The following is a 19,341-nucleotide window of genomic DNA, read 5'->3' as shown; positions in this document are numbered from 1 at the left end:
TCTTTTCCATTCGAAAAGATTTCACAGGGTTGTGCTGGGAAGCTAATTCTCTTTACTAAAGGCCCGCACTGGAAAGTACCACAAAGCTCTGTCGTACCATCACTCTTATTCAGTGTGTATAGGAGGAGGCTGCTGAGGGAGACTATGTGATGCTATGGGCAGAGGCTGGTTCTAGAGGCAGGTGAGCAAGAATGTCAACTTCCAGAGGTTGCTGCCACATGCCACATGTTTTTTCCTCTGCTGTGGATAGGCTGGGTGTTTTGTTTTGTTTTTATGCTTAGTCCGGGTAAGGAGTGGGGGAAGATACCAAAAATGTTTTCTCCTCTGGGCAGAAAAATGGCAAGGGATGCCCCCTGTGGTTTGCAGTGCCACTAATATGCTGATGATACCCAACTCAAGAACAGTTAATCAAATGCTATAGTGATGTATCCATACTTAATTTCATTAAAGCTTTGATAGAATGGATGTGGTTTTAAGGGGAAGGACCTTGATGCACTACCATAAATTGTGATTAGGGTTGGTCCAAAAGTTTCCAACAAAACTGTTTTTTCATGAAAAGTGTCTGCTTTCTGTGCAAAATTTTGACTTTCCAGTATGATGTGAACACCCTATAATGGAAATAATGTTCATAACTGAAATATTATGGCTAAAACCAGATATATTTCTATTCAGATGAGGCAGAACAGTGCCTCATGGAAATTGTATTGTGATTACCTTATGTACGAACTCTCGTCCCCAGCTGGATTTCATCTTCCAGGACACACTACAGTTAGGAACACGCCTATGATGCACTGTTGCAATAAATTGGGCCTACACATTTACTCCAATTGCAAGCTCAACTGTAAAAAGTGAGTGAACATATATAAAAGGGCATAATATGTACAGCAACGAACATTGATGGGAAAAGGCATGAAAGGGAGACAGAAAGACTGAATTAGTCCCAATAAAAAAAAGCCTTCTGATATAACTTAAGGCCTATTTTAAAATGATGCTTGCTAAATAAAAAAAGGATGGAATCAGAAATCAGTTAAACAAAGCTGGTGTGTCCAAAACTAGGCTGTCCTGGGTTCCACACACCACAGTGGGGGGCACTTCTTCCTGGACACTCTGGGGATTAGCTTTTCATGTATTGCACCCTCCCTTGGTGGTCTTCCACCCACCCTGTCTCACCCTTTGGTCCCTCTTGGTCCAGGAGCTGCAGCTTCCTCTTCATGGCTTAGCCCTTCAGCCAGGTCACTATCCATGTTTTCCCCTTCTGGGATATCAAAGTGTTTCCTCACCAGCAATCTTCCCATTCACTAGGCACTCTTCCCATAGTCCTATGCTTCATAGTCCTACTCCCTCAGTGGTTGGCAAGCAAACCAGGGCCTGCCTTCTACTCCGCGCTCCAGCTCAGGGACCCTTTCATAAGCAGTCAAGGTCTGTTTGTTCCTGGAACTTATTGCCTTTCCTTGAGCCCTGTCCTTCCCTCTCTGGCTTTGCCAGTCTCCTAACTCCCTGGTCCCAGGGAATAACTGTGGGCTACTTGCCCTGTAGACTCCAAACACTCCTCCCTTCTCTCAGGAAGTGACTGCAGACTCTCCTAGCATCCCCCTTGACTGCCAATTTCCTGTCTTTAGAGTCCCTGTGCAGCTTGTTCCTTCTGAAAGGGTCTCCCTCACTCAGTCATAGGATTACTTGGCCACCTGATTCCCCTCAGCTGTGGACTTTTAGTTTCTCAGCCTTCTCAACCTCCATTAACCCTTTCAGGACAAGTGTGGGGTGAACAACCCATCATGTAGGCCTACCTGGTAAACAAAGTAATGGCAGGAGAATTGTTCCACCTATCACACCCTTTTGGGGTCTTTAAAGAAAGTGAATTTGTGGGGAAAATTGGCTATTGGAGAGAGCTTTCATCATCATAGCTGCCACTCCTATCATCTCCGGGGACCCTGGGCCTTCCTCAGCCTGATTCTAAGAGATGTCCTGACCAGACCTGGCCAAAGAGAGTGAGCCATATGACTTTGCCACCTCCACCTGCTCTGCCTGAATCCCAAACACCATGAGAATTTTTGTCCCTCTAAAATTGTGTCCTTATCCTTCCTTAACTTAATTTTTTTTCTTTCCTATCTCTCTCCTTTTTCCTTCTGTGTAATAAGAGTCTGGTTTAATCAGCCAAGACAGTATATTTGGCAATCCTGCTGTAAGCCTGTGGCCAGAAAGAGGCAGCTAAAAGCAATGCCTTAAACATCTGTCGTAAACAGATAGTTAAGGGTTAATGCCTCTTTTATCTGTAGAGGGTTAAGAAGTTCACCTAGCCTAGCTGACACCTGACCAGAGGAACCAATGGGGTAACAAGATGTTTCAAAAGGAAGGAGGGAAGTTTTCCTTTGTTTACAGTTTCAGTTTCAGCCGGAGTGAAAAAGATCAAGGAACCAGCCTCTTATCAGAGTAGTAAGTTTTAGAAAGGGATAAATAGGTTTATGTTTATTTTCTTTGTAATTTGTCTTGGTACCATTAAGGGAATTATCAAATTTGGGTATTTGGGTATTTTTTGTGTAACTAAATTTGTGCCTGTCTGTTACAGCTATCCCCTTATTTCCCCATACTCCATTTTGCTTTTGTTCTCCTCCTCTGGCCGCCCTGCCCTGGCTGTTAAGTTGTTTACCAGGGCCACTGCCCTTCTCAAAGGGAGGGCCCCATGAGTTGTTCAACAAGAGCCATTGCCCTTCTCAAAGGGATGGCCACTTGTGCTGTGTGCTAAATGGGATCACTGCCCTGTTCAAAGGGTTAGTCCTGTTATCACCTCATTGAACCTGGGCTCGGTGTAGGGCAGGCAATGTCCAGAGCTGCAAGACCTATTGTGTTTTTAAGACCCTGGGCATGAGTCATAGGCCTCATGTGCTTTTGAGTCACCTGTTGCACAAGACTCTGCCCAGACATGTTTCTGTGCTCACCTGCCTGGTTTTTCCCTGTGCCTCCTCCCCTGTGACAGAGGGAGCCTATCAGGATTACTGGCGGGAAACTGCCTGAGTTTGCCTTTAAAAACAGATATTTTTGAAACCAACATCAGAAAGGTTCCTGCATTGCTGCCTGGTCTGATCAGCCAGGGTTTTGGGGGGGTCCTTTCTCCGCTCTTGTTTTATTTTTGAGCGTACCCCCAGTTTTTTAACCCCCCCCCACGAAGAACGAATTGCTGCCTAAGAGATCACCTGATTATTGAGACTGTACCGAGCCCTCCTTGCTTCTTCTGATGTTGCTGCTGCTTCTGCCTTTGCTGCTGCCTTGGGGACTGGTAAGAAACCCTCTGTGAAACTTTCTGTACTTTAATTTTATTACTTTAGCTGCTGGGTCTGTTTCCCCAGCACACAGACTCAAGCTAAACCTTGGATCTGTGTCTTAAAACCTCTCTTAAACTCCGCAGCACTTTGCTGCTAAAAATAAGTTTGTGCTGCTGCTAAGCTCTGCTCCTGTGGGCTTTGCCTCGGGGCTCCCTGCTTTCAGTTATATCCCTTGGCTTCAGCCACCATCCCTTGGCTTCCTTGGGAGCTGTATCCTGGGCACATACCACTCTGCCCTCTGTGACTTCCCCATAGCATAAGGTGCACCATAGGTTTTGGTTTTTTTAGTTTAATAAGTCATAGTTTGTTAAAATTGTAGAGCTTGTAAATTTCACCTGCCTTGTTATAGTTTACTGTTTTGTTGCTCCGTATAGTTGCTTGTTATAGTTTTGCTTAGAATTGTGATATTCGTTGTTTTGCCTAGTCATTGGTTAAGATAGATAAGGTTTTTGCTGCTTCAAATTCGTCTTCCTGCTGTCCCGATCTCTCCCTGAACTTTCCCGTGTCTGATTTTCCCCCGCTCCAATCTCCCCCTCTGTGTACTTCTCCGTGTCTCCCTGTTATAACTCCTTGCTGCCCGCACCCCGCGTCTGCATCACCCTCCGAACCTCCCAAACTCCTTGCTGCTTCTCCCCCCGTGAAACTTCCAAAACCATTCGCCGCTTTTTTTCCTTTGTTTTTGGCATCCGCTTGTTGCTTAAACCTCTCTCTAGCCCTTCTCCGCTGCCCCTCCCGTACCGAAGATCACCATCACGCTGTTTCATTGTCCTTACCCTGCAGGGCTTCAGAGTCTCTCGCTGCTTCCAGCCGCACTCTCCTCTCATCAGTTGCCACTAATCATTCACTCCCCTCCCCCCTCCTGTTCCTTGACAGATTATCTGCTATCCTAGCCTCACAAATTAAGTCATTACTTTTCTTTTATACTGTTACATTGCATAAATTCACTTATATTCACATTTTACTTGTAATTATAACACCCCATTGGTTGCTTCCACTTTTCTAATATACTTTGTATTTGCATTGATACCATTGTGTTACACTGTGTATAAGGCCACTAACCACTTAATACATTCTATTTAAGATTGTTGACCATTTTATATAGAAGCTACCATTTTATTTTGCATTTCTTTTTGATATGCTTATTAACTGTATTGTACCCCACTGTGCTGAACCCCACTTACTGTACCCCACTGTTAGAACTCCCTACACTGTTCAATAAGAAGAACCCCCCATCATTGTCTATTGTAAACACCCTATACACCCCATCCCATCGTATTTCATTGTTAAATTCCCACCACTTCCTTTTTCCTTTAATAAAGAAATTAATTGGTACCCCACCTGTGTGGTAATTGCTCTCCAAGATCCCATATACCAGCTGGCAGGGACAGTGCCCAGGGGAACCTCCTCTGTGTTTCGAATCTGTTGTCTGTGACAATAGCTGGTATGCTAATCTCTCCCAGAGGGTTTTCTTTTACCTTTCTTTTCTTTAATTAAATGCCTTTTTCTTAATATCTGATTGATTTTTCCTTGTTTTCTGATCCAAGGGGATTGGATCTGGACTCACCAGGAATTGGTGGGGGAAAGAAGGGGGAATGGTTAAATTCTCCTTGTGTTAAGATCCAAGGAGTTGGATCTGTGTTCACCAGGAACTTGGTGATAAAGTCTCTCAAGGACACCCTGGGAGGGGAAGGTTTTGGGAGGAAAGGTGGGTTCCAGACGGAGGATCTGAATGGTGGCAGCGATACCAGATCTAAGCTGGTAATTAAGCTTAGAAGTGTCCATGCAGGTACCCACATCTGTACCCTTAAGTTCAGAGTGGGGAAGGAAACTTGACAACATCCCAATTTACAAGCTTGCTGGTTCTCAGAGTAGGTGATAGGACTGTGCTTTGCCTATGTTTTTTTCCAGCAGTGAGGTTGCAACTGAAAGTCAACATCAGAGACAGAAACTGAATTTTCTCCCTTTGCTTTTATTTTAACTTTCCTCTTGGAAACGAGATAAGACTTTAACAACCGCAACAACAGCCCCAGCCCATTTCAACTAAATTCTTCTCTTTCCCCCCAAAAGGACAGTTATTATCATCTTTGATACCATTTAATAGACTGTTAAAAAGGTTGTTTCGTTGTTGTTGTTACTGTTTTTTACCCTCTAAAGACTTTCTCCAGTTAAAGGGAAAGGAACATGGTATATTGTTAAAAAGAAAGCTTTACTTATTTACATTTCCAATGCTTTAAACTTTCTCCTCCACACGTCTCCCCCACCTTCTTCTTTGTATCTTTAATATACAGTTACAAAGGATTTTTAAGAGTGTGCGCGCCAGGGTACTAAGCAATCTGACGTCTCTGTATACTAAATCCCAAATCTTGTTAAAAACTGTTTAATGTTGGACAGTTACTGTGTTATGTTAACTCTTTGGGGCTTATTTTCCATCTAAATTAATAAATCAGGATCACCTTCCCTCACCAAGAGGAGAGACTGTGGTGCATCATGGGAGATGTAGTCTGACCAGGGAGCATTAATTATAGAGAAGAATGAGAGCATGAGAGACCTGGACTACAACTTTCATGAGGCATGGTGGAAACATTTCTCAAAATATTTTCATTTTAGGACAAAAATTTCCTTCCTTCCTTCCTTCTCCAGAAAGTCAAAATTTTCTGTGGAAAATCTCCACAGCCAATTTTGGTGAAAGTGTTTTTTTTAATTTCATCACAATTTTCCAATGACAAAAGCTTGTTCCCAGCCTTTAAGTGTGATCATATAGCCTCCTAGGAAGGCATATGTTCACATGTGGCCAAGGTAACTGGAGTTTATTACTACATACTGACTATGGTAGGAGAAATGGTCAGAAATGCATTCTATCATCTTTTGCTGGCCAGGAACCTCTGTCCTTACCCTCAGATACAGACATAGCCACACTGATCCAGGCTGTGGTTACATCAAAAATACATTGTTAGAATGTGCACTGATGAAAGTACATTATACGCCAGTGTTTTACAATAGCTACCAGTCCCATTTTGGACCTATTTCAATGTTCCGTTCCTTTTGTATAAAAGAGCTAGGCTCTGTTACCTCAGATACTGCTTAGCTGATTGTACTTCACTACAGCAGTTTAACTTAGTGGAAATGCTACAGATTACAGAGCTCAGGCTCAAACTAGATGGAGGATTGTCATCTGTGGAATTCTTTGTTGCCATAGATCAGGCTCAGCCTGACTTTCAAAACTTCCCACCACATTGCAAGACTCTCCACTTGTTTTATGTGCATGTACTTTTATTGTTCAAGGATACACAAGACTTTAGATGACATTTGCATAATTCAATCTTATCAGTTACAAACATATTTTGCAGCAGTAGTATCACAACCATGAACTATATCTTAGTGTTCTCAGTGACATAAAAAAAATTTTTACTTGCACACCTTATGAAGGAATTTCTGTGTGCATTTCTGGTCACCCCATCTCAAATAAGATATATTAGAATTTGAAAAAGTGCAGAGAAGGGAAATGAAAATTATTAGGGCTGTGGAACAGCTTCCAGGCAAGAAGAGATTAAAAAGGGTTGGACTGTTCATTTTAGAAAAGAAATGATTAATAGAGGGATTTGATAGAGGTCTATAAAATCATAAATGGTATGGAGAAAATGAATAGGGACATGTTTACTCATTCACACAACATAAGAACTAGGGTTACTGGATGAATTTAAAAGGTAGCAGGTTTAAAACAAACAAAAGCAAATATTTCTTCACACAACACTCGGTCAATCCCTGGAGCTTGCTGGCCATGGTATGGTGTGAAGACCAAAAGTATAAACGGATTCAAAAAAGAACTATATAAATTCATGGAGAATAAGTCCATCAATGGTTATTAGCCAAGATGGTCAAGGATGTAATTCCATGCTCCAGGTGTCCCTAAACCTCCAACTTCCAGAAGACGGTATGGGACAACATGTTACAAATCACTCAAAAGTGCCCTGTTCTGTTTATTCTCTCTGCAGCATCTGGCACTGGCCACTATTGGAAGACAGGATACTGGACTAGATGGACCATTGGTCTGACCCAGTATGGCCATTCTTATGTTCTTATGTAAAGTAAATATATATTTTGACCCAGATGTGTCCCAGATTAAAAACCTAACTTTATATAAGGTTCAAAAAGTTAGGGTAGCTGTACAAATATTTTTTTCTGTTCATAGAATCATAGAATATCAAGGTTAGAAGGGACCTCAAGAGGTCATTTAGTCCAACCCCCTGCTCAAAGCAGGACCAATCCCCAACTAAATCATCTCAGCCTGGGCTTTGTCAAGCCTGACCTTCAAAACCTCTAAGGAAAGAGATTCTACCACCTCCCTGGTTAACCCATTCAAGTGCTTCACCACCCTCCTAATGAAAAAGCTTTCCTAATATCCAAATTAAATCTCCCCCATTTCAGCCATTACTCCTTTTTCTGTCATTTGCTACCACTGAGAACAGTCTAAATCCATCATCTTTGGAACCCTCTTTCAGGTAGTTGAAAGCAGCTATCAAATCACCCCTCATTCTTCTCTTCTGCAGACTAAACAATCTCGGTTCCCTCAGCCTCTCCTCATAAATCATGTGCTCCAGCCTCCTGATCATTTTTATTACTCTCTGCTGGACTCTTTCCAATTTTTCCACATCCTTCTTATAGTGTGGGCCCCAAAACTGGATGCAGTACTACAGATGAGGCCTCACCAATGTCGAATAGAGGGGAATGGTCACCTCCCTCGATCTGCTGGCAGTGCCCCTACGTATACAGCCCAAAATGCTGTTAGCCTTCTTGGCAGCAAGAACGCATTGTTGACTCATATCCAGTTTCTCATCCACTGTAACCCATAGGTTCTTTTCTGCAGACCTGCTACCCAGCCATTCAGTCCCTAGTCTGTAGCAACGCGTAGGATTCTTCCGTCTTAAGTGCAGGACTCTGCACTTGTCCTTGTCAGATTTCTTTTGGCCTAATCCTCTAATTTGTCTAGGTCCCTCTGTATCTTATCCCTACCCTCCAGCATATCTGCCAGTCCTCCCAGTTTAGTGTCATCTGCAAACTTGCTGAGGATGCAGTCCATGCCATCCTCCAGATCATTAATGAAGATATTGAACAAAACTGGCCCCAGGACTGACCCTTGAGGCACTCTGCTTGATACCGGCTGCCAACTTGACATGGAGCCATTGATCACTACCCATTCGGCCTGAAGATCTAGCCAGCTTTCTATCCACCTTATAGTCCATTCATCCAGCCCATACTTCTTTAACTTGCTGGCAAGAATACTCTGGGATACCATATCAAAAACTTTACTAAAGTCAAGGAATAACACGTCCACTGATTTCCTCTCATCCCCAGACCCAGTTATCTCATCATAGAAGGCAATTAGGTTAGTCAGGCATGACTTGCCCTTGGTGAATCCATGCTCACTGTTCCTGATCATTTTCCTCTCCTCTACGTTCTTCAGAATAGATTCCTTGAGGACCTGCTCCATGATTTTTCTTCCTTCTTCACTTTTTTAAAAGATGGGCACTACATTAGCCTTTTTCCAGTCATCTGGGACCCCCCCCGATTGCCATGAGTTTTCAAAGATAATGGCCAATGGCTCTGCAATCACATCCACCAACTACTTTAGCACCCTCAGATGTAGCGCCTCTGGCCCCATGGACTTGTCCTCGTCCAGCTTTTCTAAATAGCCCCAAACCACTTCTTTCTGCACAGAGGGCTGGTCACCTCCTCGCCATGTTGTGCTGCCTAGTGCAATGGTCTGGGAACTGACCTTGTTCATGAAGACAAAGGCAAAAAAAGTATTGAGTACATTAGCTTTTTCCATATTCTCTGTCACTAGGTTGCCTCTCTCATTCAGTAAGGGACCCACTTTTTCTTGACTTTCTTCTTGTTCCTAACATACCTGAAGAAGCCCTTCTTGTTACTCTTAACATCTCTTGCTAGCTGCAACTCCAAGCGTGATCTGGCCTTCCTGATTTCATTCCTGAATGCCTGAGTTCCATGCTTCCTTGTGCTAAAAGAAACAGTTAATCATAAAGGAACAATAATAAATAGAACAAGTCATTGTAAAAATGTCTGATCTTACAAAATCCACTCAAATACTTTTCTAGTCTCAAACATGTGAAACTGTAGATCATATGTCATGTTAGTGGTACATAAATTGTTGAAAAGTCAGGACATATTCTTGTTAAATATCTTTTACAGCCATTAGCATTTACCCTTTGAGCGGATGGCATTATGTATATTTAAAATGTTTATTCATCATCCTGACAGAATTTGAATGGAAAAACCTTAGCCAATAGAGTATTAGCTTTCAGAAACAATTAGGAAGAATGATTTTCATCTTTCTGAAACATTAAAAACCACTGAAGCAGTAAACTGTTGGTTATCACTTATGTTAAATATACATGAAAAGCTCAGAAGCATTTTATATGTTTTGAAGACTGAAGTATGTTATCCAGTGCCACTAAAGTAGAAAATCTAAATAAGCTCGAGGGTTTAGAGAAAGCTTTCAAATATCTTGTTTGTTTCTTAATTTATTTCAAAGAAAAAGTTGACCAGAAAAATAAAAGCAAAAAGAGCTAAAATAATTTAAATTTCCTATTTCAGTCTAATAAAATAAGGTTACCAAAATGTCAAACTGACAAAAATATATCAATCAAATATGGTGGTATGAGGAGCACCTGCGTTTTTTAAGAAAGATTTTGAGAGCCATAAAAGGCTGAACAAATTCAAAAAACCATAAAACAAAAATATTAGATCTCATAAATTTGTGGGAAGTTTTACAGCTCAAATGACATTTACTGAAGAATAGTCTGGCTTTAAGTTGTGTGACCTTTTACTTTATTTTCTTTTTGCATACAATACCAAGCTCAGTGATTTATCCAGTCACAGAGTATTCACAACTAATATCTTTGTTCACTATGTAATGAGCATAAAACTGTGTCACTAAATATATTCTTTTAACCTCTAAATATTAAAATGGCAATTTTGGCCCATAAAAAATATTCTGCCAAGCTTTTAGACAACTGCTGCTAAGTACCGAATTACACCATGATTGACATATTAATATATCTAAGATATAATTACAATGGTGTACTTTTTTTCTTAGTGTCTTTAATTATAAATTCATCTCATTTTTATATGTGAGTAGGTGTAACACATCATTTCACTGGAAAGAAACAGTTAACAAGCATGTAATTTTTAGATTCCTCCTAAACATACAAGTAATTCTAATCCCTAGAAGAGGAGTATTCTTACTTTTTTTGACAAACATAAACAAGTTGTTAGCATACTGTATATTAGTGATGAATGCTCCTAGTCTTCTATATAAACACTTCAATCACTACTACATGCATTTTCTACCTGACATAAATCAACACTTCCCTGGAACACATAACAGAATGATACATTGCAGTAAACAATCATAATAATTAGATGGGATAACAATAGTAACAGAGCAGTTCATGAGTCTATTTTTCTCAAGGACTTTATTCCATTTTTATACTTTCTATATGCAATGGAACAGGTGTTGCAGACATTAACTGCAACAAACACACACACACACACACACTTCAATGAGAAAGAGACCATGACAAAGCATGGGTATATGACACGGTCCTTACTACCATCAGTTTACTTCTCTACAATAAGAGAGACATGGAGGAACCCAAATACAAGTTGCAAGAATTTTTAAGTTTCATTAAAAAAGGAAGATATATCATGTTGTTTTCAGTTAACAGGTTCTCTGTTGCCTAATTTAATGCCTGATGACATAGATGAGTGGAAAGCTACAAAACCAAAGTATGTCTCTAGTATTTATTTAAGATAGAGAGGACAAAAATCAAAGATCAGAAATTGCTCTGAGACTGATAAGCTTAATATTATTAGTTGGTCTGGAGAAGATCAGTGTGGGTAAAATTCAGCCCTGTGCAGAAGGCCAACACAAGAACTACAAACAACTTAATTGCCACTTAAGTCCTCAAAACAGGGTTTAAATGGGTTTTAAATGGTGCTTAGTGCTTGGCCTACATTTCTAAACATGGATGAGTTTCACTCAATGTGAAAAATATAGTGGAAACAGAAGAATTAGGCAGTCAATCAGAATTTTCATCCTTCAACTTTGAGTCGTTTCATTATTTTTAGAATCAGTGTGGTGTGTGTCGGTCTGTAGTTACTGCAATTTCTAGTCAATAGTTAATGTTTGTCCTTGCAGTCCCTTTTGAAAAAGCAGCCATTTTAGATCCACTAAGTAGGGGAATGCAAAATATGTTTGTCACTGATAGGAATTATTAATCTCCCTTCTGCTTAACTTTGTCAAGCAGCATCTTCTGAGATAGAAATTGTAATTATATTGATCTGTCCTTAGAGGTGTTTGCATTAGATAATGCTGATGGTATGAGCTCTGAGTTGGCTTTGCACATAATCATGGGATGCTTTAACTTGTGCATACCTTCTCAAAAAACTTCGGTTTTGGAGAGAGGAAAATTCTGTACCATTCACAGAAAAATAGCTGGGTTGGAAGGAGATCTTGCTTTAGTCCTATGTAACCTTAAAATTCTCACAATTGGTAAATATGACAAAAATATGCATTGGTTTTGCCCCAAAAATATTGACTGGTTCTTCAACTTTTTTTTCCATGAAAACAACAGGAAGTTTCAACATTTAGAAAAACTTCACTTTCCCACTTTACTGTGGGGAAAAAAAGTAAGACATTGTTCTGGGAAAGTAATTTTTTACCCAAGAGCAAATACTTGAAACAATTTGTTTTTTAGGAAGAATCTCTGATTTTGATACAAACCCTGACATTTTGATATTTGAAGGAATGTGCCAAGAACCTTTCCTGAAACCTCTTTCTCCTTGCCAATAAAGTATTTTTCCTTTCCACTGTCCTGGTTCCCTTCTTCCACCCCAGAAATGGTGCCGGAATGTCCTTCTTCAGTTCCCAGTGCTAGCTACTGCAGAATGAGCCCAGGAGTCAAAATCTTTTCTCGAATGTAGGCACAAAGTAGACCTGGCCTGGAAAAAAAGAATTCAGCTTTACAAACAAAATTAAAGATTCAGCTTTTGATTTCATTCTGGGACAAAACTGAGGCCTTTGAAAGTTTTCACATAAAAACAGAGGGTGAGCACATGACATGATAATAGTCCAGTGGTTAGGGCACTCAGTTGGGTTGTAAGATCCGGGTTTAAGTCCCTAATCTGCCTAATTCAAACCAGTGACTTGAATTTGGTTCTCTCAGGTAAATGTCCTAAACCCTGGGATCTTGCCTAATTTTAAGGGGCTTGAACTGTGATTTTCACCACAATTTCCATCCTGGACCTGAGAAAGTTTGATACAAATTGATATGTGTCCACACAAAGTTTCAGTTTCAATGAATTGCAAATTTTGACAGAAACAGCTTTGTTGAGAAATTCCCAACCAGCACAAAGCTACCATGAACTTTAATGATTGTCCTGTGCACACAATTGAAGGCAGATTTTTTCCTAAGCCTTGCTAAATTCCTTTTGTTCCTCTTTTTAAAAATGTTCTCCCTCTCTGGTTTGACTGGCCATTTTACTGTGTATGGCAAATTTATCTTGAAAAAATATGTATAATTTGAAAGCAAAATATATTTGAGCCACTTTTCTGTTCTAAATACATAGGAATGAAGGAATACCCACGAAATAAATGAAGGAGTCAATTAACTTCTCAACTGTGACTCCTACTTTTTTACAGGAAGATGAACGCCAAGAAGCTTTGGCTTAGGTTTGGGATTAGGGTTTAACTCCATGGATCAGAAAATTCTGAAACTGGTGATACGATGTTGACATTCTGATGTACACATGATGATGTTACAAAAAACACAAGAGACATCATTCTGGGGATTACAGAGTCAGCCACATAAGAAAGTATCTGGTCTTCTACTCCTGTACTCTGGGGATGGGCAAGCAGAGTACAGTGATATAGAACTTATGCTGGATGCTTCCTTATGTCATCAGCTTTCTGTCCTGTCATCCATGTGACAATGATTGTGTCATGAACTGATGGCACTGTAATATTTGAACTCAAGCTGGTGATGTTCAGATTTGACTTGGTAAACACCATTATGTCTGATTCACACAGACAGTGAGTTAATGGTTTCCCCCACCCCCATTACATTCCAAGTCATTCTGCCAGTCCTATCCTATACTTTGCCAGGTCATCTTGAAAATGCCAGCATTCTAGCAGTGGTGCTGGAACACTTTTAATAGTGGGGTGCTGAAAGCAAGCCCCCTTACTCCTGTATGTGCCCCCCTCCCCAGAGCTGAGGCCAGGAGCAGAGCCCTGTATCTGAGACGGGGGGACCCAGACAAGGGAAAGGACGCTAGGAGCAGATGCAGGGCCAAGAGTGGAGCCCTGGGCCTGGGGTGGTAGCTTGGACTCCCGGTGCGAGGCCGGGAGCAGAGCCCCGCGCAAAAGCTGGGGGTGCTGCAGCCACCCACTCTAGTTTCTATGCATTCTAGCCTATGCATTCTAGCAGCTGATGTTTTTTCAATCCAGTTTAGCTGTGGGGAAAATTAACAGCAAAGCATTAAGAAAAGAAAAGAAAAGAAAAGAAAAGAAAAGAAAAGAAAAGAAAAGAAAAGACATCATTTCCAATAATAAGCATTTGAAATTGTAAATGTTTTAAAGGTAATAAGAGTATTGTACTGTTTCAAAAGCTTGAGGTGTGTGTGTTTTGGGAAGTTGACCCCAATTCAGTAAATTCAAAATGAAGCCTAAAGAAAGATAGACATACCATTTTGGCTTCTCTAGAAACATTATATTCCATGCACCATCATATGCCGCTTAAAAGAAGCATTTCTCAAGGATCGATTAGAAATGTAAAATGTAAATTGCATAAATATACCTGAACATATTTTTGTAACATTATTAAAGGATGCCTGTCCTTTCATTATAACTCCTAGTTTAAAGAGTTTCCTTTAAAGCTAAGTGTTATAAACTGCAATGTGTGCAAATCCTCTTCAAGAGTAAAACAGATTATAACAGTAAAGCATGAAGATATTTCATACCATATCCTAAATCCAAAGCTTTCTCATCAGACACCAATTGTCTTGACAAGCAGAGAGATAAAGAAATCTCCATCAAACCTTTAGGTTGCAGAAGAGGGTTTATAAGATTGTAACGAAACTGTAAAATATATATTTTGCATTAATAGTTCGTGCATTTGAATTATGGCTTTTTATGCTGACAAAAATGCTCTATAGCTTTATTTGACTTGGACTAAGTCTAGCAATTTTTGAAAATATTTTTTAGAGGGAGGATGATATAGCACAGCTGAGAATTTTGGATCAAGGACATAGTATGATTCCTCCCCGGCATTCAGGTATTAAACATGAATTATAGCAGGTGATTATCCCTGTCACCTTGCCTGAGGCAATGATGTTCAGATTTTTACAGAGCTATCAAAAACCTGCTGTGTCAGAGATTAGCATGATTTCAAGTTATTATCAAGCACACGAGGGTAATGTCTTGCATGTAATCATACTTGGAAGAACATTAGAAACATAGAAAACATCCAACACTGCGAAAGAGCATATTTAGATGGAAGCTGTGGGTGTTGCTCTCGTGTTTGTATTTTCAGTTTCAATAAATGAGTTGAGAGATGTGGTGATAAGAAAACAAAAAAAAAGATTTTCATCTCAAATCTAAGTATATTTGCTTTTGTTTGCATGAGGAAATGCATTAAAATATGATGAACAGTTTTAACTCAGCAGGAGTATTAGATTATTTATTATATAGTTTATGTTTGAACAGAGCTTTCTATCTTGAATAATCCCTAAAGTGTTTTACAGACAAACAGCACTACTGAAATTCAGCTAACTCTAGAGTAAAAGGAAAGCAGTACAACACACGATAAAATTATAAGGTGAAGGGATTACATGGAGTTCTCTGTTTATTGTGGCTTACTGAGTTCCAAAGCAAATCTGAGAGAGCAAGGTAGATGAAGTACTAAGTTTTATTGGACCAACTTCTGTTGATGGAAGGTACAAGCCTTCAAGCCACATAAAGCTTTTTTTTTCTGGCCTGGGGAAAGAAGAACAAATTTGCTCAATCTCCATTTGGGGGAAAAGAGGGTTGTTTCTAACTGCCAAGCTGGCAAATTCATCCTGGAAATAGAGAGTCAAGCCAGATTCTTCCTATTTGGTGTATCATGAGTAATGAGTAATAGAGATACTCTACTTGGAATCAACAGTTCAGTTCTATCTCATAGGTATGGATTTTTCAAAGCCCTGAGAGACTGAACTGTGATTATACAGCTCCCAGTGTAGACCAGCCCTAAATGAATGATTGTCCAAAGGAACACATCCAAACACAATCAGTTCAGGATCAACGTTTGAGAGAGCAGCTGGATCTAGTTTTATATAGGATATTATTTTGCTTAACTGAGTTGGTGTAACAGGGGTTTTTAGTCCATCTCTGGGGTGTGAGGGCTCTTACAATTATAAAAGTCTTATTTTGAAAGCTCATAAAGAGATCCAGCTGTTTGGGGATTTGTCAAGAGGAATTTATCTTGGGACTACCCAAGAAACATCTTTTCTTGTGTAAATGTCTGTCTAGAGGCATTTTTCCCTTGCTACAGGATCTTTATAAGCAATAATAATTTTGGTGAGTCTAAAGGGATATTCTATTTTGTTAGGAATTATGACGTTAAAAAAATGAAACAAACATTTAATCACAGAATAGTCATAGCCTTGAGAACAGTTTAATTTATTCCTTGCCAGAAGCTCCCCACACAAGCTCTGACTTAAAATATGTCTTCCACTGCTGCTGCCTCAACTCGCTTGATGCTTTAATGATACTTCATGGGGAGCCATAAGAATTGATCATTGCCTGTTAGGTTCATTCCCTCTGGGGCACCTGGCATTGGCCACTGTTGATAGACAGGATACTGGGCTAGATGGACCTTTGGTATGACCCGGTACGGCCGTTCTTATGTTCTTATGAACTGTCTGCCTCTCAGTTCAAGATATCATTGTTGTCTCCTCCTCTACCATATTATGTCCTGCAGCCATAAATATTATCATAGGAAATCTGTAGAAACAACTTTTTCTTGGCTCCTGCCTTATCTATCATCTCAGTATTTGTTGACTCACAGATAATTAGGCACAGCCCATAAGAGCTAGGTTATCTAGGCTCTGTCTCCCATTATTGCTTCGCTTTTTTATATCTATATAATTCTTAAAGGTCAGAATGTTCAAATGAGCTCAACACCCACAACCAAGCCCAGATTTTTAGAAGAGCTCATCATGTTAGATGCTGAGATTTTTTGAAAATGTGACCATAAATGTCAGAATGGAACCTTGGCACTTTTGAATAACTTACCCAAATGGAAACTGAGCTTTTCAGAAAACCTGGCCCTGATTGTGGATGATGAGCGAGTGGAAAATCTGGCCTCATATGGAGAAAATGGTGCTTGAGCAGTAACTCATCAATCCTCCTTGTAGCTCTGTGAGATAGGTAGGGAGGTAAGCAGTGCTGTTGTAACCATGTTGGTCCCAGAATATTAGTATGACAAGGTGGATGAGGTAATACCTTTTATTGGACAAAATTCTGTTGTTTAGAGAGAGAGACAAGCTTTCAAGCTTACCCAGGACTCTTCTTCCAGTCATTTGTTCAAGTAGGGAAGTAAATATTTACATCCTCATTTTACAGACAAGCAAACTGAGGCAAGAGAGCCAGGAATAGGACTCAGGATTTTCAGACTTCTACTCTGGAACTCAGTCCTCAGGATCAATGTCTTACCATAGTCTGGCAGAGATGGGCAACAGTAAGTGTTTTGGGTCAGAATATTTCCACTTTGGGGAATGTGCATTATGTGACTCTAGTTGCTTTATTAGGGGAAGGATGGAGGCATTCTTGGATGGAACTGTGAAGCTCTTTGGATCACTGGAGGTATTGATAACCAGTCAGCTGTTTCTGCTGGAGGTGCTACTAATCTTGGTGCATGTTTTCAGTAATTGGGGATTAAATAGCACTGGGTACAATCCTGGCACCAGTGAAGTCAATTGAAAAACAACCATTGAATTCAATGGAGGCAGAATTTATTTTTGTGGGTGCTGATTTTATGGAGAATTTGGGAGAGATAACTGGCTGTGTAGAAGAAAGAAGGGCTCCAAAATTTACAGATAAATACCAATCACAGAGAAATAACAGGAGAAAGGGGCTCTGGATCATATCCCCCCACCTTGTTTTTTTTGTCTTCTGTTTACCCCAAATGGTCTGTCTCTTGGTTCTTAGCCCACATTAAATAATCCTGAGAACCAGCTGTTCTTTTTCTGTACCGAACTCTCTGTTCCACAAAAGATGTCACATCATCCCCTGTGGCACAAATGTTCTCTGCAAAACTTGTGTTGCCTGAGTAGGAGAAAGGAAGCAGAGATTGGCTGTACCCCACATGGATCCCTGCATAGGTGAGTCCCTAACGGATGTAGAGCAAAGCCAATATCTATGCCTTCCCTCCTGCATCCTGGTTTGCAGGGAGAATGGAGCTGTTAGGAGAAGGAGCATCAGAAACACATTTCTCTCTAGCTATTCCCAGTTATCCCCTTAATAACTGTTGCAGATTAAAGCAGTCCCCAAATTGCTGTGGCTGGGAGGAGAACCAGAGAACCTTACCACCCTCCCCTCCTCCCTCCCCACCCCGGGTTTCTTTAGTGTTCAACAAAATCTGACCCTTTTAAATTTAAGCACATTTATTTGATAAGGGGGAAAGTTCAGGAACATGCTAAAGGCAGGCCTTGTCACTCCTTACAACAAGTCCAATGGCCTATATATTATTAGCAATGTTTGTGACTGTTGTGAGTTAAGGAGCAAATTTATCCCACCTTACCACCAATTAGACATAATGTTTTTTTTTCCTAACAGGAGAGAATCTAATGTACAGCCTGAATATTAGAGGAATATGTTTGTTTTCTCTATTTTGGCTGCACCTGGTGAATGTGGGTTTTTATGCTGAAATGTTAATTTACACAAACATGATAATTTATATTTGTTGTTCAGAGTAATTTTGGTACTTGACATCATTGTATTCACAGCTTGGCATAACCCCATAAGTGCAGGATGAAATGGAATATTTTGCACCTGTGTTCTTAATTAATGCAAATTGTAATAGGTTGTTAAAATTAGATATCTCAAGGCTGGCTTGTGTGACTGGTTCCTCCTCTTTTGTGTGAGTTTACAGAAGTGCTTGCCAACATTTCTTTACTTTTTTCTCCTTGCTGATGTTACAGCACAATAGATAGAAATCACACTGGAAACATTTTTGGCAAATACCATATAATTTCAAGCATAACACCTATACATACAATTGTATACATGCAGTTAGTATTGCCTCATTCTGTGTTAAAACTTAGAGTTATTAACATTTAGAATGTACCTGTAAATTAGGCGATTTTATGTCTACTTGTAATAAACTCACATGTAACTCTTTGTAATCATTTAGTCAAGTTTGTATGTAAATACAGCAGTAACATAATTTATCTGGTGAGTGTGTAGTCCCCTACTGTTTGCCAGAGATTTAGACATACATGCATTTATATTTGAATAATTCCCATGGTGAGCTACTTTTCTTATTTTATTGTGTGATATGGATGAATACAGTTCTGGAGGGTAATACAGGAATGCATGTCTTCCTGTCATAATAAATAGCTGAACAGATGATTAGGGATTTTTTTAGTAAAAACTTCTGAAGAGGAATAATTAAAAATAATATTAGCAGTATAATACTTCTGAAGTATTGTGGCCTTTGTGTGAATAGTTCATATGGTGAAGAAATGTTGCCTCACTGTTGAGTAAATGGATGAGGATGTGCCCTGAAAGGGTCATTTTCATTATTAATCTACTTTACCTTTTGCTCCCTAATGATGCACATTTTATGATGATTTCAAAATCCTCCATCTACTGACCAAATCTTGAATGTGGGAGTTTATTACTGATTCCAGATACCAGCAAACAAAACAACTACAGGCATTGCTTATTATATTTGTATATAGT

At 39.9% G+C, this 19,341-nt stretch overlaps 1 protein-coding gene across 1 annotated transcript in view; it reads right to left on the bottom strand.

Moving 5' to 3' along the window:
- The window catches only part of LOC127049621 (uncharacterized), a 1,817,862-nt gene that overhangs the window by 1,305,472 nt on the left and 493,049 nt on the right, over window positions 1-19,341 (bottom strand). The window lies entirely within an intron of this gene.

The sequence above is a fragment of the Gopherus flavomarginatus genome, chromosome 4 (assembly GCF_025201925.1).
Source record: "Gopherus flavomarginatus isolate rGopFla2 chromosome 4, rGopFla2.mat.asm, whole genome shotgun sequence".
In the NCBI taxonomy this organism is placed as follows: Eukaryota; Metazoa; Chordata; order Testudines; family Testudinidae; genus Gopherus; species Gopherus flavomarginatus.
Note: the sequence above shows the minus strand (reverse complement) of the source record. Positions and strands in the feature narration are given on the sequence as shown.